This window comes from Sus scrofa, chromosome 12 (genome assembly GCF_000003025.6).
Source record: "Sus scrofa isolate TJ Tabasco breed Duroc chromosome 12, Sscrofa11.1, whole genome shotgun sequence".
Classification (NCBI taxonomy): domain Eukaryota; kingdom Metazoa; phylum Chordata; class Mammalia; order Artiodactyla; family Suidae; genus Sus; species Sus scrofa.
The window spans coordinates 54,315,308-54,340,872 of NC_010454.4; the positions used below are offsets into that span (position 1 = coordinate 54,315,308).

Genomic DNA, 25,565 nt, shown 5'->3' on the forward strand with positions numbered 1-25,565 from the left:
AATGTGGATATTTTAGCAGCTAGAACAGTACTTGGCACATAGTACGATCTCAATAAATATGTGCTGGGGAAAAAAAAAAAAGGATGAGAGAGTGAATGGATGGAGGAGGAGTATAATAAACTCAAGAAAACAGGCTATTCTGGAATCGCGGTTCTAAAAAAATACGCAGGTACAAGGTAAGTACGGCTGGTACTGCCAAACTCACAATCAATAGATTGTCCCTTAGTGGCTGGTGCATGAATATAAAATTCTAGCAGAGCATATATTCTAGACGGATCTTTCCAGTAACGAACAGAGTTACACTGCAGGGAAATGCTGGGATTTTTAACCAGATGCTCAAGAGTGTCTTTCTAACACAGATGACTTAGGCTCAGAATTTTCAGCCAGCAGACCCTTTTTGGATTGAATCAAATAGTCCGGTTTTACATTTTCCCTCAATCCCTGGAACTTGCGTTCAGCGGCACCCACAGATATTCCAGAGAAGGGTCTGACCAGAAATTACGCAGTGCTAGAAATGCTACGTTGCTGGTCACGGCGTGAACTTGGGAGTGTCCCTGGGGGCTGGTTAGACATCCAGCTTCGAGGGCCCTGCCTTGCTCCCACTGCGTCTGGGTCTCCGGGGGCGGGCAGACCAGGAAGCTGGGTGTTAACAAGCCCCGCCCATGAATCTTCTGGGGCTCAGGTTTGAGGCCCAGTGGGTTAGAGGTCAGGGCCATTCTCTGCCCCATGAAATCAAACATCATCCTGCCAACAGGACGGAAGAGCTGCAGCTTCCCCTGGGTACCACCAAGGTGATGGGTAGGGGTACCCAGCCGGGAGGAAGGCCCCCGGCTCCGCTGATGACACACATCCTCGCGCGGAGGGGGAGCAGCCTGGGGTGTATTTGATGCTCAGAACTCAACTGCTATCGCAAATCGCCCCCATCCCAAACCAATATTACCTATTACTTTGGCCACATGGCCAGACTTTTCCAACCAGCATCAGGCTGACCCAGACAGCTGAGCCAAGCCTGAGCCACTACGGAGCTCCGACCCTGCTTCCTCCTCGCAGGAAAGAAAAGCCTGGTATGATTTCAGCTTCACTTGTGACCAAGGGATGCAAACGGGCTAACGTGACATTTATTTCCCGCGTCGGGGGTCCTGATCTCGGAAAACACGTGTCTTTCCAGTGCACCCGGAGAACAAAGAATGGAGATTCGGAATGCTAAAGCCCAGGGTGCTAAGTCGGGCAGAGGCGGCGCTTTCTCCAGCGCACACGGTTAGCCCTGGCTGCCGCCACCCTAGAGGGTACCCCGAAGAGGGTCGGGGAGCTAGTTATGAAGTGCGGCAGCGGCCGCTCCATCGACAGCCTCCGTGGAGCACCGCGGGTGAGGAAATGAGAGGGGGCCTGTCTAATGATTAGTTCCGTATGGCCCTGGCGTTCCTGAAGTATATTCTCTACACCCGCTGGAACACTTCTGCATTCTTCACAGCCGGGCTGCAATACACAAGCCTTCTTTTCAGAGCACAGTCTTTCATCGACAGCCTCGGAGCAAGATCGGCCCATCGGCCTCCCCTCCCTCCTCGTGCCCCTCCTTCCCCACGGCCACGCTCTCCACGCCGTCCCCCGTGCTCTTTCTAAGAATGCAATAAACATTTCAGCACCATCTTTTCAATCCACGTTATTTATAATATTCCGAACATCCATCGAGCCTGGCTAGAACGCTAAGTAATAAATCAAAGTTAACAACAACAGAAAAAGGAAGGGGGAGAAGAAATCGCCCTTTGGCTGGGCTGAAGCCTGAGATGTTTCATTCCCTGAAGGGTTTAGTTATGTTAGGAAAAGTGAGATGGGGATGAGACTCCGGGTTTAGAATGACATGGACTCAGGGACTGGGATCTACAGGCAGAATCATAACCGCGGAAAAATCTTAAACAAACTTACTTCTCAGGGGTGTCAGGAGGATAGACGAGATACGTGGGAAGTGCTCAGAGGGCCTCGAATCAAGGCCATTGGAGCGCAGTTCCCCTTTCTGGGTCCAAAAGTCATCTTCTTGGAAGGGGGGGTTCCCTAGCAGCGCCCCCTCCAGTCCTGAGCTCCAGCCTCCACTCATTAGCATCCCCTGGCCAGGTTCAAATGTGCTGGGGGTGAGCCTTGACGCGGGGCCAGGGCAGGCCGTGTGATTAGGGCAGCCCAGCCGCTCACGGGATCCCAGCCCCTGTGGCCACCCTCGGGGTGACACCCCCCTGCCAAGGCCAGTGAGGACGGCGCCAGGCCACACACAGCCAGAGGTCTCTCTACAAATGCTGCTGTTCTGCTGGGCGGGGGGGCATGGGACTTGTCTGAGGACCATCCTGCGTGGCGCTGGGCGGGTTTATACAGTCTGACTTGCTCCTCGCAGACAGACCCTGGCTCAAGAGCTCTCGGATGATTGCAACTTTTATCTAAACAAGTGCGGAGGCCAGCAGAGGCTCTTGGCTAATTGCATAATTGGCCTGGGGCCTTTGGGCTTCGGCGAGGGGGCCCCCCACATCTCGCATCCCGTGCTGGACATCTCAGCGGCTCCTCCTCGCCGTGGAGCCCTGGGTTCCCCGGGCCGGGCCTCAAGGCGGCCACCGCCCCAAATCTGCTCTAAGTGGCCCCTCTGGGTGGTTTTTCTGGAAACGATGTACCTGAATTCAGGTAACCCACATAAGGCGTGAGCAACTGCATCACAGCCCACATGTTCATCATGCCATTTCATGCTGGTTCTGGGGAAATGACCCTAAGGGGTTGCTCCTGAGATGTTTCTCCAAGAAAGTCAGGCCCGAAAGTAACTTTTCTCATTCAGGTTGCCAAGCCTGCCGGGGGGCTCTCGCTTCGCCACGCCACCGCTTCACCTAACTGGGTCCCGTCACAGGTGGTGGAGCTGCCTTCCTGTTCAGACGTGTCACCTGCTTGCTGGACGGGGGTGGGGGTGGCACGACCTTCCCGACCAGGGCTCCAGAAGGGATCTGACCCCAGCTTGGCTGTGTCCGTCACATCGACCAGCAAGTGTCCAACCAAACCAAACCAAACAGAACAAATTTATGGATGCCATCCACACTTGTTTAAACAGAGGCTTCGAAAGGACAAGAATTTATTTAGAACGTCCCTAGGTCAGGAAGCACCCGAGTCCCGACGATCACGAGACTGTTACGGTCAAGGGTCTGTTTACCACGGCCCCCGCTTCGGCGTCTGGTGATCAGGCGCCCTTGCTGCTCGGGCGGATCCGGGCTGAGGGGTCCGGCCGGGCCTCCCGGGTCTCTGCAGAGCCCGCTCTCCCCTTGGCTCTGACCTCCCAGGCCCAACTCTCCCCTGCTCGCTGCTCAGTGGGGGCCTGGCCCCTGACGCGGGGGCCGCCCTGCTCTCTGCCTCTGGGTCGAGCGCCCACTGCCTGGCCACCCCGCCTTCCCCGGGTCCGTGCCCCTTCTCCTTGTCATTGCCCACAGCGTCAGTGACGCGTACGGAATGGTTGGGCCTGTGGCTCTAGGGCCGCACTGCCTGGGTTCAGGTCCTGGCCACTCCCTTCCCCACCTGTGTGACTATGGGCAAGCTACTTAACCTCTCTGGGCCTCCTGACGTGGAGATAACTGTTGCAGACATAACACCCCAGGGATGACATTTGCTACGTGGAAAGCGTACAATAAATAGGCACTTTTCTTATTCAGGCTTTTTTTTTTTTTTTTTTTTTTTTTCTTTTTGCTATTTCTTTAGGCCACTCCTGAGGCATATGGAGGTTCCCAGGCTAGGGGTCGAATCGGAGCTATAGCCACCAGCCTACGCCAGAGCCACAGCAACGCGGGATCCGAGCCGCATCTGCAACCTACACCACAGCTCACGGCAACGCCGGATCCTTAACCCACTGAGCAAGGGCAGGGACCGAACCCACAACCTCATGGTTCCTAGTTGGATTCGTTAACCACTGCGCCACAACGGGAACTCCTTTGTCTTCTTTGTATTTTTCTTGGGCATATGGAGTTTCCCAAGCTAGGCATCTAATCAGAGCTGTAGATGTCGGCCTACACCACAGCCACAGAAACGCAGGATCGGAATTGCATCTGAGACCCACACCACAGCCCACGGCAACGCCGGATCCCCAACCCCCTGAGTGAGGCCAGGGATCGAACACGCAACCTCATGGTGCTTAGATTCGTTAACCACTGCGCCACAACGGGAACTCCTCTTATTCAGGTTTTACCAGACAAGTGCACTGGCCGATCTGTTTAGATCAACGCCCTTGGGAGTTGGGGCGGGGTGGGGGGAGTGAGTCAAGGCATACCCCACAACCTCGCCCGTCAAGCCACGGTGACACGGGGGTACAGAGAGGTCAGGCAACCCCTGGCTGGCCACTAGCCCATCCGTAGCCAGTGTAGCCCAGACGCAAAGCCGAGGTGGGCGAGCAGCGTCTTTTCTCTGGACTTGAACTAGGACATCGGGATCGACCCCGGCCCGCCTTGCTTCCTAACACGGTACCCTGGGTCCTGATGGCAAACACACCTGGGTTTATCACTGTGAGGACGGGAGTGAGTCTGTGTTCCTCTCCCCATCCAAAGACCCCCCCCTGCCGAAGGACACAGGTTTAATTATCTGTATCTCCTGCATAGGTGGAAACGGAGGACTCAGCCTGAGGGAATACATTTCTAGCTGCAACATTTTATCACCCGCGTGACGGCTGGAAGGCATCCTGCCACTTTTGACATCAGATGTTTTAGGCCAGCAGCGAGAAAACTAAGACAAGAACAAAACTGGCTTTAGTCAGAGTTGCCTTTTAAAACACCCACCCCCAGGAGTTTCTGTCATGGGTCAGTGGAAATGAATCTGACTAGGAACCATGAGGATGCGGGTTCGATCCCTGGCCTTGCTCAGTGGGTCAGGATCCGGCATTGCTGTGAGCTGTGGAGTAGGTTGCAGTCGCAGCTTGGATCTGGCATGGCTGTGGCTGTGGCGTAGGCTGGCATCTACGGCGCCAACTGGACACCTAGCCTGGGAACTTTCATATGCTGCAGGTGCAGCCCTAAAATTAAAATAAAACACCCACCCCAGATCCACATTTTCAGCATCGGTCGGTCTCACAAGGACAAAAGTCTCCGTGACTTAAGGGGAGTGAAGGGTGAACTCCTTTCCAGGGAACTTCCCTGTCTCTCTGGACAATGTCCCCGGGCACTGCTTCTCCAACGAGCAATCCTGGAGCTTTCTAGAGCGCAGGGTGAAGGCAGGGCTGGAAATGAGAGCTGGTGGAAGGCCACACGGCTCCCGATGGGGTCCAGGCTGAGCAGAGGGAAGGGCAGCTCTCATCTTCCAGCCATCATTAACCTGCTCCGTGCCAGGTACCATGTCAGATGCTGGGAACACGACAGCGGTCACGGTGGATGGCATGTACCTCGCCCCACGGAACCGACACGCTGAAGGGGGAGGCAGAGCCAAGTAACCACATGAGACAACGACGGAGGGCGGCGATGGGCTAGGAAACCAACAAGGCACTAGGATCAGGACCCCTTGAAAGGAGCGTCTCCTGCCGAGGAGGCGCTAAGTCGGGGCCTAAACGTTACAGCCACAGGCGAAGCTGGGCAAAGCCCATTCCAGCGGCAGGGGAGTGAGCGGAGAGCTTGGGGACCTCATGAGCTGGAAAGAGTGTCCTTGTGGCTGGAATGGCCAGAGAGAAGGAGAGGACCCAAGATGAGTACCCTGAGGCCAAGGGCTAAGCTCTGTAGGGCCCTGGAGGCTGCGGCCAGGAGCTGGGTTTTAGAGCAAAGCCACCACTGGGTTAAAGCAGGGAGGAGCCTCCTCTGATTTACATTATGCAGTTACTTATGCCACCGTGTGGACACTGGACTGGAGGGCCAGTCTCCAGGGACAAGTAACGCCAACAAGCCCTTACTGACAGCATGGTCACAGCATCCAGGCGAGAGGGTGAGGCGGGACGGGGCGGCGGTGGTGGAGGTGGAAGGACCTGAGATCTATTTTAGCAGAGAATTACCAGGGCTTCCTTCTGGATGAGAGAGGGAGGCTTTAGTGACAGAAGCAGAGGAAACAGGATTTCTGCTGAGGAATCTGGACCGAGGGATCGAGGGAGCAGTCGGATGCACAGTACGAGCCTGGGCTCAGGAGACGGGTCTCGGCTGGCGAGGTGGCAATGCTTATGGGTTCAGAGGTCAAAGGGGAGCTGAGAGAGGAGAGAACAGGGGAGGTGCAGGGCTGGAGCAGCAGGAGGAGGTTAGGGCTGGGGGAAGAAAGGGGACTCCAAGTTTAGGGACTCTGGAGACTAGCCCCCCCCCAGGGGAGGGGTGGAAGGGAAGTCCTTGGCTCTGCCACTATCTGACAAGGATGGAGCAGCAGCAGCAGCAGAGATGTGAGCATTGGCGGGGGGGGGGGGGGGTCCGCTGTGCGCCAGGCCCCATGCTTGCTGTCTTCTGTATGTCACCTGTGAGCCCTGTCACAACCTTGCAAACTGCTGTTATTGTCACCATGACGACAATGACAAAGACAGAACCTGCAGCTCAGCAAAACGAAGCAATTTATCCACGGTTTCAAAGCGCTTCGGTGTTGGTCCTTGGAATGTGAACTGACTCCAACAGTTCCAATCAGAGTCTGCAATAATGTTAAGACTGGACAATTTCTCTGTAGATCTAGAACTTTTCAAATATGAAAAGTTTATTGTTTAAAAAAAAAGACTGGACAGAATCACAAAGAGACCTAAGAAGACCAACAGCACCGCTTCCACCACCTTCTCTGCGTCCACAGCCAGGTGCCCGATTCAAAGGGAACCCGCCAGGGACCTAGAACCTGTCATACTGAGTGCAGTCAGTCAGAGAGTGAAAGACAAACATCATATGATATCACCTATATATAGACTCTTTAAAAACCCCAAAAGAATACAAATGAGCTGATTTGCAGAACAGAAACAGACTCAGGCTTTGAAAAACGTTATGTTACCGGTGGGGCCGGCGGGCGGGGGGTGGACTCGGGGTTGCACACACTGAGGTCTAAGGAATGACCCGCCAACGGGGACCCGCTGTACAGCCCAGAGCACTCCACCCAGTGTTGTGTGATGATCTGTGTGGGAAAAGAATCGGAGAGAAAATGGGCACGTAGATACGTATGACTGGGTCCCTTTGCGGCACAGCACAAATGATCACACCTTGCAAATTAACCGTACTTCTGCAAAACCTTAAAAAAAAAAAAGTAACCCACTGTGGACTCCTGTCTTCTGCATCCAGACCGACCCAGGGTCAACAGCCGCCCTCTGCTGCCCAGTCAGCCCTCCTCTCAAGTGTGGACTCCAAGCCTAAACACGTGCATTCCTGTTTTCCTGCAAGAACTAAAGGAGACAGACAGAGAGTTCTTATCCGCAGACGATGAGAAAGCCTAACCTGCAAATAACTAAAGAGGTGACAGAAAACCTATCTGAACTAAAGCATAAAGCGCTTGGTTAACAGACAGACAGACACACCCCCTTTCTTATGAACGGGTCACCATCCATCAGAAAGGACAATGAGAAAAGCGGATTCGTAACTAAGCTCCTACACACAGAACAAGCAAGTAAAAACGGACATAAAGGAATATTCTAATGAAGAGAGAGCCCCCTCCTGATCGTGGAAGGCTGGATTCCTGACCGGGTGCATGGATCAATCAATATCAACATTTAAATCAGCAAAAATAAAGACTGCGATGGATGTTTCAGGGACGATGGAGAGGCCGCCGGGGCCACCCCTACTTTTGCGGATAAGGAAGCCAGGGCTTAGAGAGGGGAATACAAAGGGCAGGTACGAGCCCAGCCCTGGGAAGGCGCGAGCATCGGCTGACCTTTGCTGCTGCAGAACAGGGGGTGGCCGGGGGACTGGGAAGGAGATGAGACGGCGAGCAGGTCACAGAGGGCCCTGCGCCTTGTCACCAGGAATCTGGGCGGTGGGGGGGGGGGGCGCCTGAAAGGCTTCAGCAGAGAGAAGTGGTGCCCATGGGAGGGGGTGATAAGAGCGAACGCACGCTGGCTTCCGAGAGGGAGCAGGACTGGAGACAGGTCGATGGGCGAGGAGGCAGCGAGACGGATCCGGAAGACGGCAGGCATCTGCGGGAAACCGTGCAAGCGGCTTTTCTGAGGACGCGGAGCCGGGGGACTGACGGGGACGCTGGGCCTCTCAGCGCGAGGCGGGAGCCAGGCACGACTCCCGAGCGCTTGGCTGGGACGCCTGAGTGCTTGGTGGTCTTGCTCATCAAACGCGAAAACGGAGAAAGAAGAGCGGGGCTGGAGAAGATCACGAGCCCAGTTCTGGACGGCCTGGGGATTATTCTGAGCACGTTTTGACAGCATACCATTTGCTTTTCTTCCACTGGGATTAAATAAAATTTGTCTGTGGGCCCAGCAAGCCATTGGGGGAAAGGTTCCTACTTTGGTGGGGGGTTTGGAGGCAGACCTCGTCTACGCGAAGAATCCTAAATACAAAGCAGTCCAGGAGTGACTGGGATGGGGTAGAGGCTCAGGTGCGGGTGGAGCATCCATGGCTGGCAGAGGCCTCCCACCGAGGTCTCCCCACGCCCCCGCCCCATTTTCTCCCTCCACCCCAAGGCTCCCAGACACTCGTTTCATGCTTTTGTATTTTGGGGAATGTTCTGATTGGCACGTGCTGATACCTTCTTACTGTAACATCCCAGGCTAAGTGCAGCTCTTCATTATATTCCTTCAGACAGAACCTCGGTTGAAAGCGGGGAACAACGTTTGCCACGGGAAGACGTGTTCCGAAGCCACCTCTGAAAATCAGTGAAGCCCGCGGTCTGCAGGGGTCGCCTTTCTTAACTTCTAAGGCTCCGCCGCCTCCCCCTGTTCCTTGGACTAAGCTGGTGATCAGCCTGGAAGGAAAGGGCAGCCAAAGGCAAGCTGGCTGTCTTCTCTGTTCCGCGTTCCTCTGGCCAAGCTCTCGGGCCAAGGAGAGCAGAGCCGAGGGGTCCCCGTGCTCACCTGCGGCAGCGTCCCCGATTCAGCGCGTCTCAGAGGAAATATCTGGGCAAGAGCGGAACCTGCCAATCTCCACACGTGAAATGAGACAGTAGCTTTTTTTTTTTTTTTTTTTTTTCCTTTTTTGGCCGCCCCGAGGCACATGGAGCTCCCAGGCCAGGGATCAGATCCCAGCCACAGTCACAACCAAAGCCACAGCTGCGGTAACACTGGATCCTTTACCCACTGTGCGGGCCATGGATTGAACCTGCATCCCGTGCTCCAGAGAGGCCGCCGATCCCACCGCGCCCCAGCGGGAACTCGGAGGGAGTCGCTTCATGGGGATGAACTTGTCTTCCTTTAGCCAAACTGAGGAACCGTGTGTACCTCGGGGAGACTGAAGACGCCAGTCGGCGCAGGAGGAAGCAAGAGCAGTCAGGGATTTGCTGTAGGACCGGTTAGGCGCGCAGGGGGTCAGGCCGTCCGGGAAGGCAGACGGGTACCTCGACAGGAAAGAGGGGTTCACAGCCACAGACTCCCAAACGGAATGTGACCTCGGGGGAGGAGCAAATGAGAGGCTGTGCTTTATGAAACTCACAGGACTTGCGTGTGGTGACGTCAGAACCCTCTGCCGACAAATTCCATCTTTTACTCCGCAATCAAGATGTGGACAAGTTAAGAACACTGTTCCTACATGAAGGTGGTTTTTCCCCTGTTGAGAAACTAGTCACCCCTGGCTGTTTGAAAGAGAATGCTCAGACTTTTCATTTCGTGGGATTAAAGAATACATTTAAGATAAGTCCGCACCACACCGACTTGAAATGAAATGGAGAATTCTTGCCAGAGATGGGAGATGCGATTTTCACTTCCTAAGCTTAAACAGACTCCTTTTTTTTTTTTTTTAACAGCCGCGTCTGCAGCATACGGACATTCCTGGGCTAGGGGTCGAATCGGAGAGGCAGCTGCCAGCCTACTCCACAGCCACGCCAGGTCTGTGACCTACACCACCGCTCGTGGCAGTGCCAGATCCTGAGCCCACCGAGCAAGGCCAGAAATTCACCTGCATTCTCATCAGCACTGTGTCAGGTTCCTCACCTGCTAAGCCGCAGCGAGAATTCCTGGACGCGTCGTTTAACATTAAAAACAACCTTCGTGAGCAACAAAGTGTTTCCCACAACTTCGGTCCGCGGGGGTTACAGTTCCTTTCATTTCTGGAATTGTTAATCAAACATAAAATTATCATCATCTATTCCAGAAAATCGGATGGCAACGAACCCGAGTAACGTTCGAGGATTTTTCTTTTGAGGCCGAGAGCCAGCAAGGACGGTGCTGGAAAAGGCTATTTCACTCTGGGGCATTTCCTCAGCAGGGGAAATGATTTCTGAGAATACTGAAGCCTTTTTTATTCTAAAGCAGGCTAGCGACACCTGTACACAATCTTTCTAGACGACAATAAGACTTTTCTGAGGTTTCATGTCATGACCATTTAATTTAATAGCTCTGAGAGTTTAAACAGGACACTAATACCTCAGTGAACTGGCACGATTGGTGAATTGGGGATTCCAGTTAACTTAATTTTTCCATCAACTAATAGAAACCCATTTATGCAAGGAAATTTCCTCGGCAGGATACAGGGGAATCTGGACATCCCTTGCTGGTACGGACAATTGTAGGTTTTGTCTCTCGGTTTTACTTTTTTTTTTTTTTTTAAAGAAAAGACTGGCATTTGCCTCTCATAAATCTTCAAATTAATAAGCCAATAACCAACCGCATGTCCCATGTCTCACCCCCAAAATAGGTAAAGTTTAACTGGGAGAGTCTTAGTTTAACTTCACCGAGGAAAATAAAATATATCCCTCGCATCCATGGAACAGGCTGGGCGCCGATCTGCACCCAAGGGCTACAGAGATAAACGCTATGTGTTTTTTGGGCCTTAGAAGCTCAGGGTTTACATAGAAATGAAGTTGAAAACTTCAGAAGCTGGGAGAAACGACAGGTGTGGAAAATTTTCTTTCTTTAAAAAGCAGAAAACGTGACCCTTGCTTTTGAAAAATCAAGCCCAATGAAATGTACTTTTGGAGATAATTACTGAAAAGAACGTTGCCTCGAATCTTTAAACCAGCAGCATAAGGACGGAGTTTATATCCTGATTTCAACTTAGCAGAATTAGAAAGCTTTGGAAGTTCTCAGAGGGGGACAGGTAGATGAGTGAAAAGCTAGGAAACTTTCTGATGGGACCTGCCTGGGCTCAAAGGCCCTGGGGGCGTCCTCAGCCTTTGGCTAGTTTTTTGTTTCAATTAACAGACGCAAAGCCGTTCAAAGGCATGGCCTGGGCCTTGGTTCCTTCCCTCTGATGGTTTCCAGCAGGCAACCTTGGCCTTGGCATCTGAAGTGTCCTGGAATGCTAGGTTCCACTACTCCCTGCTCCCCGGGCCTCAGCCCACTGGTGACTCTGAGCCAGTGGTTCCAGGATGGGGCCCAGGAATTTGCATTTTTAGTCAGACCATCATGGAATCCTTATCACGGAGGACACTGGAAAATGCGGCCCTGGATAATGGGACTTTGCCGAAGGACGGGGGTGGGGGTGCAGGAGCTGGGAGGGGGAAGGTACATGCCCAGGCCCCGGGGTCAGCAAATCCTGGGGCTGGCCCCAGAATCTGCATTCTCTTATAAGGCCCCAGGCAACATCTGGTCAGCAGAAACTTGTCTCTGGCTGCCAAGGTGCCATCTCTACTCTGCCAACGCCGGACATTGAGCAGCCAGAATCAAGAGAAGCTCAGGCTGTTGTGACCCCAGGTGGAGCATCCTGGACTTGCTGGTCGGCTTGGGCCCAGGCTGCTTCCTGCAGCTCCCGGTCTCCCCTGGATGAGCCGTTTCTCCAAGGCCTGCCTCCAGGAGCCGGGGTTCAGCCCAAAGCCCTCCAGACCACGGGGAGCCCGCCTGGCCCTACTCGGGGCAGATCGAGGCCTCCACTGGTGTGACTCTGAAGCAGTGATCACCTGAGGGCAACAGGAGGAGTGGCAGAAGGGCTCGTGGAAAGGTCACGGCCTGGTTCAATCACGCCTGGAAACCGCCACGGAGACGATGACACGAACCAACGCCTGGCTGTAAACAGACACACTGTTTACCACCAATCCCTCGGAAATAAACCTGTCTGCACACACAGTTGCTCCGGTAGGCGCGCTCAGAAAAACAAACAACTTGCAACACAAACAATACCTTCACACATTTCCCCTTCGCAAGTGACTAATGCACCCTATACCGAGAGGCTGCGACGGATGTCTTCTGGAATTCCCACGTTACGGGCCTCATGCTTGCCAAAAACTCTACAGCCCTCCCGAGAAGGCCAAGGGGAATGCCAGACCTGGTGGGGCTGGAAGAAAGGCAAACTGGGGCGCGATCACGAAGGGATCAAACACTCGCCTCGACTGCTTCCCGCATTTCATCCCCAGGGGTTCAACTCCGAAAGCGGCTCTTGATTTCAAACCTCGGCCCACGTGGCTCAAATGTGCAACTTACATATTCGGTATGAAAACAAAGTTATTTAACTGTTAGCACAGATTCTTCTCTGAGAGAGACAAGGCGAGGCACATGTTCCGGCCCACACACACACACACCCACACACACTCACACACACTAATCTTTGACTCTAAATATTGATCTATGACATGCAATTATTTTGGCTTCGGAAGGCTAGGCTGTCTGCTGTGTTGGGGTGGGGTGGGCAGTTGCCCAAAAAAATTGTCTTGAACACCGCCAGGGCTGAACATATTTGTGTGTAAGCTGGAGGTTTTTTCTTTTCTTTTTTTTTTAAATGCATGTGTAATACAAATAGTTCTTTTTCATTTGGGAAAGAAAAAAGCACTTAAAAAAAAAAAAAAGGTTTGGTGGGGAGGCTTTGCAGCGGTATTTCACCTCAATACATCTTTCAACTTTGATGGCTCGTAAGCTCACGGCTTGGTTCTCGTCTTCAACCTTCAGACAAACTCTAAGCTGTCCGCAGCAGCTGCAGAGGCCGGGTCTTTAAATGAAATAAAGAAATAATTGCTTCGGGGAACAAAGGGAAGGGGGGAAAAAAAGGCCTGTTAGCTGCACTAGGCGGCCCCTCGGGATCGTGTGTGGTATGTGCGCCTGATGGATGTTGCTCGGTGTGGTCAGAGGGAAGCCTGAGCAATCCCGGAGACTCAGAACAAGCGTGATGCGGGCGAAAGAGCGCAGGTTTCAGGGGCACACCTGGGCTCAAATCTCGGCTCCGCTACCGAGAGCTCCGTGACCTTGGCAGAGGGCCTCTGCCTTGGGGCGGTCTGCCTTCCTCATCTGCAGGATGGGATGACGTGACGTCAGAGGGGGGCCCGTGTGGGTGCTGCGCTGCTCCCATCAAACACGGCAAATCGAATACCCACGGTTACCCCTACCCCTCACTGCTCCCCCCACCCCAAAACGCCACCTCCCGTGGGAGAAACGGTATAAACCCATAACCCAAAGAACACGGCAGAAAGTGACATCCAATCAGACACATCAATACAGTGTTGGGGAGCTCCCTTTGTGTGTGGCTCAGCGGGTTAAGAACCTGACATAGTGTCCGTGAGGATGTGGGTTCGATCCCTGGCTTTGCTCTGTGGGTTAAGGATCTGGCGTGGCCAAAAGCTGCAGCATAGCCTGAAGATGCAGCTTGGGTTTGACGTGGCTATGGCTGTGGCGAAAGCCAGCAGCTGCAGCTCCAATTCAACCCCTGGCCCAGGAACTTCCATATGCCACAGGTGCAGCCCTAAAAAAAAAAAAAAGTAAAAATACAGTGTTGGAAGACAGACAGCCCATGGACAAGGGATGGATGACTTAGAAGATGAAACAAACAATCGAGTAGGAGTTGGGGGGTGGGGGGTAGGGACCAAAAGAGCAGTTGGCTGTTGCACCAGACCCCTGGCAAGGCTCAGGGATGGGAGGCACCAGGTACTTCTGAAGGCAGAGCTAACAACAGGGGGCTGGCTGAGGACTACATGAGGACCAAGGACAGCCCAGGTCCCCCCAGCATCCCCACAAGCAGCCAAGTTGCCTCTGCACCATCCTCTGGGGAAGAGGTTCAGTGGAGGACCCGGAGACAGAGGAGTTCTGATCAATACAGGGCAACAGGTGCAGGAGGAGGAAGGGATAAGGCGAGGGCTACATGTCCAGCACACGTCTTAATGGGGAATGGTGAGCTCTCGTCCCCTCCCCATTATCAGGCTCCCGGATGCTAACAGCTAAGCCTCTATCCATCAGGCAGGAGCTCACAGGGCTCCACTCAGCAGAAAGGCACTCGCCAAAAAGACAAGACCCACAGACACCAGCATCTGGGGTCCGCAGTGAAACGACTAGGTCCTTCCATGTCTGGTAATCGCTTATGAAACCTACGACTCAACACACCCCACCCAAGCATAGAGTACGTTCTGTGGCTCCTTAGTGCTTCAGTCTTAAACAGTCATGTGTAGCCAAGCATTAGCAGACATTTGAGCAAAGAAAAGAAAGAAAAAAGAACCCAATTATCCCCACTCCCCCCCCAAAAAAAACAGAAAAAAGAATTCAGTGAAAAGATACAATGCAAAGAATCAAAAGCTACAAAGAGATGATAATGAATACGCTCAGAGAGAGAAAACGTTTTGTATGATAAAACCACAGCAGAGTAACATTTAAAAATTGGAGGAGTTCCCATCGTGGCTCAGTGGTTAACGAATCCGATTAGGAACCATGAGGTTTCGGGTTTGATCCCTGGCCTCGCTCAGGGGGTTAAGGATCCGGTGTTGCCGTGAGCTGTGGTGTAGGTCAGACGCAGCTTGGATCCCATGTTGCTGTGGCTCTGGCGTAGGCTGGTGGCTACAGCTCCGATTAGACCCCTAGCCTGGGACCCTTCATGTGCCACAGGAGCGGCCCAAGAAATGGCAAAAATAAAATAAAATAAAATAAAAATAAAAATTGGAAAATTTGTGTGTTTAAAAGGACAGCAACAACAAAGAAATTCCATAGGAGGCTTTGAAGATGTCACTGCATCCCCCAAATGAACACAAAGACAAAGAAAGGAACCACAAGAGAGAAAATAACAAGGAAAGGAGACTAAGCTAGAAAAGCCCCATTTCCCCCCAAAGAACGTACCGGCAGGAAAGCAAAGAAAAAACTGAGGGTGTCATTATCAAAGCGGCAATAAATGGGAAAATGCCCGCAACTCAAGGACCTGAATTCCAGGCTGAAGTATCCACCCAGCACCCAACACAAAAGTACAGGGCAAGGGAAGAAGCTCCCAGAGGCCTGCGTGGAATTTAGACTGCTGAGGCTCAAGGCAAGCTCTCCAAAGCCAGACAGGACGGGTGACCCAGTCCAGAAATCAGGACGGCCTGGAGTCCTCAACAGCAACAAGGAAAAGGCCAGAGGACAACGGAGACGGCCTTCGAAAGGCTCGTCCCCCGGGGTTTCTCACCTAAGATGCTCTAGATGCGTCTCTCACGCCACTGCAAAGTGCAGGAGAAAGGAATCTTTCAACTCCAGGAGGGCTGAGCCCCCTCCAGGGGAAATATCTGACGGGCCATTTCCCCAGGCGATTTAGGGCAAGAATTACGATCAGCGAAGGGGGGGACAGATGACAAGTTCAGGGAGAACAAGTATTGTGTAAGAAAGGAAATCTAATTATAGTAAGCTACATGGCTCAGCCAAAAATACTGAGACTGTCTAAATGAAAAGGCGGAATAATTCCCTGACAATTGCGCGTTAACTGCGTTGGTGGCAGAGCCGGAGACACGGAAGCGCCTCTTCTTCCAGTGCAGGAGGGTAGCAGCCAACGTCCCCAACCGCAACCACGTCAAGTCACATTAGCACAAGCACAGGATTTAGAAAGAAGAAAGTAAGATCCAGAAGAAACAGGGGAAAGGGCCAAAGGACCTTTTTCCTCTGAAGCGTGGGAAGGCAGGTGGAGGCGGGCAGTGGTTGCTTTCTGCGTCCTGCGGAACCGTATGTCTTTGTAAACTACGCTCAGGCAGTCACCAGGCCAGTCGCACCTCTGTGGCTTGGCCTGGGGATCGGCGGCAGGTGTGGCTGGAACAGGAGTGAGTGTCACCTGCGCCAGTACCACATGGAATAAGCAGGTGCCGGGGGGCAGGGGAGGAGAGAAACTCAGGTCCTGACAGCCTCCCCTTGGCTGCCCAGCTGGCACACGTGGGCCTGTGCACACAAATACACACACACACACAAAATCACAAGAATCTAACAATTCATGTATCATCACACGACGCCCCATGGGCAACCCGACCTACATTTCCTTCCTTCCCAAAGGGAGAAAAACCTCAAATCACCTCTTGTTACTGTACCCAGAGGAAGGGTCATGAAGCCCTATTCTAGGGGCCCAGGTCTCTGATTGATGGGCGTCTTCTCAACCCAGGTCATAGACAGTTCCCCATATTATTATTATTATTAATTATCATTTGCTTTTTAGGGTTAGGGCTGCACCTGCAGCACAGGAGATTCCCAGGCTAGGGGTCAAATCAGAGCTGTAGCTGCCGGCCTGCATCACAGCCACAGCCACACAGGATCCAAGCCGTGTCTTCGACCTACACCACAGCTCACGGCATCGCGGATCCTTAACCCACTGAGCGAGGCCAGGGATCGAATCCACATTCTCATGGATACTAGTTGGGTTCATCCCTGTCCTCTGCTGGGGAGCCTGGGCGGGGGGGAGGTGTCCCCCACTTCACCTAACAGCAGCTTTAAGAAAGGGAGAACACAGAAACAAATTCTGGGGAAGACGAGAGAATCTCATCAGACCTAAACATAGGCCTCAAGCCAAACTCACGCCGCTCTCAACCCCGTGGAAGGGCGCCTGTGCGCTCTGTACAGTTCCTGGTGAATTACGTGACTCCTTCCTGTTAGACGCTGCCCTTGGGTAACACACCCCAGAGCCCTTTCTGGGTTGGCTTCCCGGGATTCTATTCTTGGTGCTGACGCTGAGCTCGAACGTGGTGTTAGTTCACCGATGGGATCTCTCCTATTTATGTCCTCGTCTCCATTCAAACATCTTTAATTTATTCTTAGCAGCTTTTACAGCCATGCACCCCCCACTGTAAACCCCTGCACATCTTCTTTGGAACACAAAGCTTACACATGACAAATAAATCGAGCCTGGGAGAAGCTGGGCCGTCTTTCTTGGAGTTTGCTCGACGAGACTCGGAGATCCCCAGGTGGGGAAGAACCTCGGCTTGGGATTGTCTGGAAGCCTGCCTGGCAGCTCCCACTGCTCGCTGTGTCGCTCTTTCACCCTTACGTCTTGGTCTGCAGGCTGGGCTCTGTGAACTCATCCATCTATCTATGCTGTTGTGCAGACTTTGCTGTTGTTTCCAAGGAAAAGTTTTTTTCCGATGCTCCAGCCGTGCCTTAGTTGAAGGAAGGGGAAGGGGGAAGCAGGATTGTTTTTCTTGCATGTCTATGTGTTCCCGAGTGGCTAGGTAATCGGACCAGAACCGGAATCCAGGAGGGAACCTCAGAGTTGGGGCAGAGACAGCGTGAGTCCAGGAGTATCGGGAGCAGGCCAGCAGGGGATGGAGGCTGCCCTTGCCCACTGGCAATTCCTCTGACCACTAGAGGAAAACCTCAAATAAATGGACCCTGAACATGAATGTTATAAGCATCAGGGCAAAGGCATCTGGAAAGCTGGTGCCACCCTCTCAAGCTTGATGCCAGGCAGGGGGGGGGGACTTCAGCATTAGCTGGCTTTGGGACCCACCCCGGCAGGTTAGATGTCACCACCGTGTGGTGGAAGCGAGGAACAGGCACAGGACGGGGTGGGGGGGTGGGGGTGGGGGGGTCCTGGTCCAGAGATGGAGAGCGCTTATCCAAGCCATGGCTCCGGACGAAAATAGCATCTGTTTATTCAACTTGTCTCTCTCCTAACACAACACAGACTTCAGAAAGATAATCACACCGCAGACAAAATAAAGAGGAAGCACACCCTTCCCTGAGCTACCTGCACAGAGCTAAGCTCCAGCGGGCTTTGTTCTGAGGCCTACGGGAAGCAGCCTCCCCCCCCCCAACTGAAAAAGAGACACCCCCTTCCGCCGGCCCGCTTCTGCACTTGGCCATGGAACCCCTTCAGAGCACGGCGCTCTCCGCTGGCTCCGGCTGACCAGGCCTTGCAAAATCATCTCGCTTCATTACCCCAAGCTGGTCTGGAAAAAGGCAGAATTCCCTTCTGGCAACGAAGCCTCCCCTCTGGCTCTTTAAGAATTGGCTCTTCAACTCATGGGGAGGGAGTTTGGGGTTAGCAGATGCAAACTACTGCATTTGCAGGGCCTCACAATGAGGTCCTGCTGCACAGCACAGGGAACTATATCCAGTCACTTGTGATGGAACAGGATGAAAAATATTATAAGAGAAAGAATGTGTGTATACGGATGGCTGGGTCACTTTGCTGTAGGGCAGAAAGTGAAAGAACACTGTAAATCAACTATAATAATAATATATTTTTTTTTTTTTTTTTTTTTTTGGTAAAGAATTTGCTCTTCAGTCCCTGTGCCCCAGTGCTGGCACACCGCTGGGTATTCCACATGCCAGGCCCCCAGCCCTCTCTGCCAGCACGTGGCCTTACATCTGGCCAGCAAGCCACATCTGTGGAGGCTATTTTTATTTTTTTTTTCCTTTTTTTTTTTGGCTTTTTAGGGCCGCACCAATGGCATATGGAGGTTCCCAGGCTAGGGGTCAAATCAGAGCCACAGCTGCTGGCCTACCCCACAGCCACAACACCAGATCCTTAACCCACTGAGAAAGGCCAGGGATCAAACCTGCATCCTCATGGATCCTAGTCAGATTCGTTTCCACTGCGCCACAACGGGAACTCCTGTGGAGGCTATTTTCAATGCAGATTAAAGGGATCTGACAGAAAACGGAGCCACACATCAAGGTCTGATAGCGTTCACACCGGGCACGGGTGGGTTAAGCCAATTTAAATGCAATTCCCCAACAGGATTGGATTGTGTCAAATCCCTCAACAACGCTCGGGGACGGGAGCCACAGGCCCCGTGCCTGCTGGCAGAAGCGAAGCGGGGGGTGGGGGGACAGCAAGGGACAGTGAGCACCTGCTGTGTGACCGGCCTTGTCCCGAAGGCTCTAGTGTGAATCTCAGGTGCTTCCCACGGACCTGCCAACATGACGGCGAGCTCATTAATACCCTCGGTTTCCAGGGAGGGAACGGAAGGCAGGGATACGGCAGGGTCCAGAGCAGGGCTTCAACCCAGGAAGAGACCACACAACTCTCACCCGTGACCGCCGCGGTGCGTGGCCCCCTGGGGAGGGCACCCCACGACTCCTTACTCAGGGTGGGGAGGCTGCACGGGAGGCCTGGGATTGTCGGGACGCTGGGAAAACACAGGCGCATGGAGACCTGGGCCCGGGGACAGGGTGGCTCAGGGTTCTGGGGCCGCTTTGGGGCATTCACAGTGACCTCGGATGCAACTACAGTGAGCCAAGAGTTGTGACAAGGTCCGATGCGCCACCCCAAAAATGTTCTGCAAAAGCAAAACACGAGGATTCATTTGACGTGAATCCTGCCCTGTGTGTGTCGCCTCTATTAGCCTCTAAGCTCTGCGGTCTCTCCAGGACGTCGGCTGTAACTATCATTTGTCCCAGTCTCTGTCGCAAGTCTTTTGTCCATCTGGCAGGGGGAGCGGCTGGCGCGGGTCACGTGGCCGAGCTCGGAGGTGGCCCAGGGTTTGGGCTTTTGACACCTGTCCTGGCATGCTGGCTGCGGCGGTTCGTGGTCCTGACCCCCGGGGCCAGCGAAGAACTATTCCTGAGGGGCTGGCCCGACACAAGAAGCGGGAGGCAGGAGCTCCAACAAGAGGGCCTGCAGGGGCCAGGGGAGGAGACGTCGCAGGCTTTCGCGTGTACAAACTCTCTGCTGGGCCCTGGGGCTCAGGACACAGAAGGCCTGAAAGAAGGGGCTTCTGGGTGGAAGGCGCTTCTCTGTCACGATCAATCTGGGTGACTGTGGGACATCTGACCCCTCCCTCATGTTTTATCACTAAGCGTTTGGGCTTTTTGTTTTGTTGCATCTGTGGCAAGCGGAAGTTCCCAGGCCAGGGATCGAACCTGCACCACGGCAGTGACAACGCCCGATCCTCAACCCGCTGAGCCACCAGGAAACTCCTATGAGCAAGAGGTTTGGCAGGTTCATGCTCTGTAGAACAGAGGACTAGGGGCAGACTGGGAGTGCTGAACTGCTACCTAGACTTCTTGGGGCGGGCAGGATGCAGAGGAAGGGATGCCTATGAGGCACGGGGAGAGAGACTCTGGGGGACCTCAGTGATAAGACATCAGGGGGGAATTAGGGGTCCAGGGAATTTCTGGATATTGGTGTTATGACTGAGTTGTATGCTCCCCCCCCCCGCAAACTCCTGTTCATACATTGAAACCCTAAGCCCCCATGGGACGGTATTTGGAGATGGGGCCAAACCAAGAAGGTAATTAAAGTCATAGGGCGGGGGGTCCTAATCGACAGAGCTGATGTCCTCAGCAGAGGACTGTCTCTGTCCACAGCCTCAGAGGACAGGCCACGTGAGGACACAGCGAGGAGGCAGCCGTCGGCCACTCAAGGAGAGAGGTCCCGCCAGAATCCACATCTGCTGGCGCCCTGACCTTGGACTTCCTGTCTCCAGAACCATAAGACAACACAGTTGCCTTGTTGCCTGGGCCACCCGGTCTGGCAGCTGAGTGCATGATACAGGGGGCCTTGACCTGCCACCCCGGCCCTCAGCAGCGCTGACCACCCTTGAAAACTCAGCCTTACCTCTCCCGGGAGGGCGTTCTCAGCCCTCCTAGCCACGTCCTCCTAGATGCTCCCACTCCCTCAAGGTTTCAATGGAGAACCCATAACACTAGGGGTTTTCTGGCGGCACCTGCGGCATGCAGAAATTCCCAGGCCAGGATGGAACCTGCACCACATCAGTGACCCAAGCTACAGCAATGACAATGCCAGATCCTTAACTGCCAGGCCACCAGGGAACTCCCTGATAACACTTGCCTTTTTTTTTTTTTTTAAACAAAAGTCTGTCTACCCCTACTAGATGAGGAACCCCTTGAAAGAGGCGGCATTTCTTAGTTGATGAGGAAACGATAAAATGAAGGCCAGCTGTGCACGAGCATGCAAACATCAGTTATTTGTGTCAACGACTCGCTATGGGGCACGGTTACAACCTACAGGGAAACGTGAAGGCAGAGGGTTGGGCTGCGTGGGCTCCAAGGTGAAACAGATGTGGTGGCTGAACCCTGCTAACACCAGCAAGTGACCCTGTCGAAGGGACGTCACTGCTCTGGGCTACAATGGCCTCATTTTTTTTTTTTAAAACAAAATTTTCCTGAGGTATAGCACACATTCAGAAAAGCACACAAGTTATTAAGGATGCAATGAATCTTCTAGTTGTCCTAGCTCGTCAGCACGGATAACAACAGTACCTGTCATGCAAGGTGGGTATGAGGGTTTGGGTACTCCTGGGCACATAGCTGGTGCCAGGACACTGTGAGCCTCCATGAACACGGGCTCTCCTTCCGTCACTGCGCCTCACTGAACCGTAGTTCAGAGGTGTTCAAACCTGCACCCTTTCCCATACAGCCTGGAAGTACATACCTGGACCTACGAGGGGAAAGTGAATACTGCTCCCAATACCCTAACAGAGAAATACACCGTGAGACCTGGGCAGCAGGGTCTCACGACGGCCACCTCTCCTGCCCCTCCAGTTTCATGGAGGTATCCTTCACCTTAAAATGCCAAAGCAAGAGGAGCGTTACCCACGGGGCTCAAGAAGGCGATGGGACAGGCTGGGAATGTCTTCCTTGGTTGGTACAGGAAAAGAAAAGAGGGAAAAAAACCTTTCGATTTCAGCACATGTGACTTCTCAACCCAGAGGAAGCAGGGACCCGTTGCCAGGCCACCGCAGGTACTGTCACACTTCTGAGCAGGGACGCCATCAGGCACTTGCTGAAGGCAGGACCATTTGGGACCCCCCCCCCCCGGTCACATTAAGTGGCATCCCTCTAAACCAAGCCACCTCCACGTCCCTCATAACGCCAGAACAAAGGGTCACCTGACTGGGGACAACCTGACGGGTCCCAACTTTATTCTCAGCACAGGTCAGGGTGCCTGAAATGCCATTACTGGGGGGCTCTTGTTTATGTCAAGCTCATTCTCTTACTCTTCTCCCATACGAACCAGAACAATACTTTCCCCAGGAACTGGGCATGCATCAGCTCCGGGGAGTCCTCTGCCAGGGCAGCAGATGCTGGACCGCTCAGGCGCAGAGGCTGAAGGGCAGCGTCTGCAGGTGGGCGGCGGAGCGGCTGAGCTGGTGGAGCAGGGGCTGTGGGGAGAGGCTGGAGGCAGGAGAGGGCCGTCCCGCCTCTGGTCTTGGCCTGCCCTGGAGCTCACGTCCACAGGAGAGGATCTGGCCCTGGTAAGGCTGATGGAGCAAGGAGACCGGCTTTTCCTAAGTGCCCTCCCAACACCTCCTCACCCCCGCTCCTTTTTTTCCTCTCTGTGCCTTTTCTTCTCTGTGAGCAGGCATATTTCTGTTGATCAATTTAAAAAAAAGACAAAAAGCCTCCCAAAGCTGAGTGGCACCCATCCCTGCAGACACCCCCCTGCCACCCCTCCAAAGATCCAGGTCCTTCTGAGGAGCAAGGGCAGATGTGGCTTAAAAGAAAGATGCTTGTGGGGAATTTACAGCCTGTGACCAATGAGCCAGATGCGCTCGCCTCGCCACCTGGTTTTTCTCCGTGGCTCCGTGTTTCGTGAGCTCACCCTCACTTTCCTTTGCTCCCCACCAGCCAATGGAGGTCACTCCCTTTGGCCTGGGGCTCACTGTCTGAGGCTACCTTGGGTTCCCCTGCGCCCTGGGGCTTCAGGTGGCCTGGCGGCCGGGAAGACCTCCTCCAACATCCCAAGTTTTAGCACGGGCACCGGGCACCGTGACCCCTTCTCCTGGATTCAATCTCACTGTGGTTGTCTGCATCTTCCTGCGCTCGACTTCAGCTGGGGCTAATGCGGTTACACGATAAATTCCAAACATATGCTCCACAGACATGCGGAATCTCACCGTATCTGCCCTTGCTTTGCAAAGCCAACCGAGGGCCTGCGTTTGAGCTGTGAAACCCCCAGGACCCGGGAGGGGGAGGGAGCCTGCCTGCCTGTTGTCGCCCCTCCGTCTTTACACTATTTCACTCCGCTTATATGACTTCTGCTTCTAGGCGGCGGCGGAGCTGGGGTACTTCTCTTTCTGGAAGCCCTCCTTTCAAGCTCTTTGTTGACTCCGAATGCAGTGCAGACCCCTTGTAAGTTCAGGTTTGCCTCCATCAATGAACCTGGCCAACACCTGGAGATGAAGCGAACTTGACCTGGTGCCCTAGCTGAGATCTTTGAACTACGCATAGCGTGAACATAAATCACAGAAGATAAACATTTATCTCACTCCCCCTTTTCTTTTCTTTTTTTTTTACATTTCCAGAGTTGAAAAGTCCCCGACTGTTTCAACAGCCAAGAGAAATGAGACATGACATGTATTTACGAAGGCATTTTCATGCATCACACATCCGCCTTCCTTTTCAATCCCGGGTTTACTTTCCCAAGGAGAGTGCCATTTGCAAACACAAACCAAAATCACAAATGTCAGTTTTGCTGACCAGCATTTATTTCCCAGGCAAACACTTTTTTTTTTTGGTCTTTAGTCTTTTTAGGGCTGCACCCTCGGCATATGGAGGTTCCCAGGCTAGGGGTCCAATCGGAGCTGAAGCTACTGGCCTACACCACAGCCACGCGGGATCCAAGCCACATCTGCAACCTACACCACAGCTCAAAGCAATGCCAGATCCTTAACCCACTGAGCGAGGGCAGGGATAGAACCTGAAACCTCACGGTTCCTGGTTGGATTTGTTTCTGCTGTGCCACAAGGGGAACTCCTCCCAGGCAAGTGCTTTTTGAACTGACATTTCCTCTCCAGCTTTTTGGCTTGGGTGTTGCTCAAGTCAGCTCCACATCTCTGAACATTTGGTGCAATGTCAGGGTTTTACTACTATTCCACAAATTCCACAAATACCCTTATATTTAAAACCTATGTGGTCCACCCCCACCCAAGAGCATGCAGATGCTAAAGCCCTTTACCAAACAACAACCGAATCCTTTTGCATACTTGGGAGTTTGAATCGGATCTTGCGCATCTTCTTTCTCCTCCTTTCATTTTGGCAAACTTATTCCCTGAATCATAGGTAAGAATGACAAACCTAAAATGTCTACTACCCATCTCTGGTTGGAAAAGGGTAATGTAAGGGGTGATGGCTGGGAAGCAGGTGTGTCTTCCACTTTTAATGAAACCCCACAGCATCTCATACATAGATGAGATATTAGATATTCAAAATAATTTGAAGGATATCCGATATTAGATCTCTGGATACCTAAATCAGAATTCCCTGGCTTATATAAAATTCGTTAAGGGAGAAAAGCTTTAAAAATTTTGGCGTCAACCCTGGGTCATATTTTAAGCCCAGGATAGATGATAAAATAATGACAACATACCAGTTAAGGTCATTCCCTTTCACTGGGCAGAGTTTTCCCAACTATTCCCAGCAGGTATGTCTGTTTTTCCAGATGAACTTTAGAATCATGATGTTACATAGTCCCCAGACTCCCTTGGGAATTCTGAATCAGAGTCTGTGAAATTTACATACTAACATGGGGGGGGGGAGTACATCTCTGTGATTTAATTTAAGCCAATGGATCTAAGACTATGGCATATTCCTACATTTATTCACATCTGTCTACAGCTATAATTTTCCCTGCCAGCAGTCATCACCTAACCAACCTCCATACCTCCTGAGAAAAGAACCTGCCTGTGCCCGGACCATGGGCTAGGCTGAACGCAATAATGCTTGTGTTGGGAACAGACAGCAGACCCATCAAGAAGAAACCTTCCCCGGGACCTAATTGTTGTCAGGAAGGAACCCTTCCACAGAGGAAGGAGGACTTGAGTGTGGGCTGCGGTGGTCACAGCCTCCACCACGATGAGAAGGGCCATCTGTGGCAGGAACAATGAAGCCAAAGCAGAGACAGCGGCGGGATGGAATGCAGCCTCACCAATAATGGCAGCTCTGTGTACCTTAGAAACAAGTGCTCCTTCCTGTGACAACACACCCTAAACTGCTGTCCTAACGGGATCTACAGTAACTATGCCTGTGAACGGCAAGCCCTGAGGTTCAGACTTGCTCAGTACACGCTCTGAACAACTGAACCATGCTGTCCTAATGGAAAGAGTCCTGGGAGCTTTGAGAACCATGAGCTCCTGCTGTTGTCTAAGGCCTCAGAGCTGCCCTGACTCCTGCAGTCCCTTCCTTTGACGTGTGACTTTCCCCATTATAATCATAATAACCCCCCTTTAGCTTAAGCTGGTTAGAATTGGATGGGGTTTTTTGGGAGGGTTGGGTGGGGGGAGTGCCAGTGGCATGTGGACGTTCCTGAGCCAGAGATTGAACCCACACCACAGGAGTACTGGAGCCACTACTGTGACAATGCCAGATCCTTAACCTGCTGTGCCGCCAGGGAGCTCCAGGAGTTGGGTTTTGAATCTCAGTAAGGTTTTGTAGT

General features: G+C 52.9%; 2 long non-coding RNA genes across 5 annotated transcripts in view; both read right to left on the minus strand.

The window, feature by feature from the left end:
- STX8 overlaps positions 1-25,565 on the minus strand; it is a 247,681-nt gene that overhangs the window by 18,320 nt on the left and 203,796 nt on the right. Inside the window, exon 9 of one of the 4 annotated variants that reach the window (XR_002336830.1) lies at positions 6,902-10,140. The exons of the other annotated variants lie outside the window; for them this stretch is intronic. This is a non-coding gene — a long non-coding RNA (syntaxin 8). Of the gene's footprint in view, positions 1-6,901; positions 10,141-25,565 lie in introns of those variants that run through there. 4 annotated transcript variants of the gene reach the window in all.
- LOC110255886 lies at positions 10,590-16,444 on the minus strand. The gene is made up of 2 exons (XR_002336846.1): positions 15,378-16,444; positions 10,590-12,034 (listed from the first exon to the last, which is right to left on the minus strand). It is a non-coding gene; the product is annotated as an uncharacterized LOC110255886 (long non-coding RNA).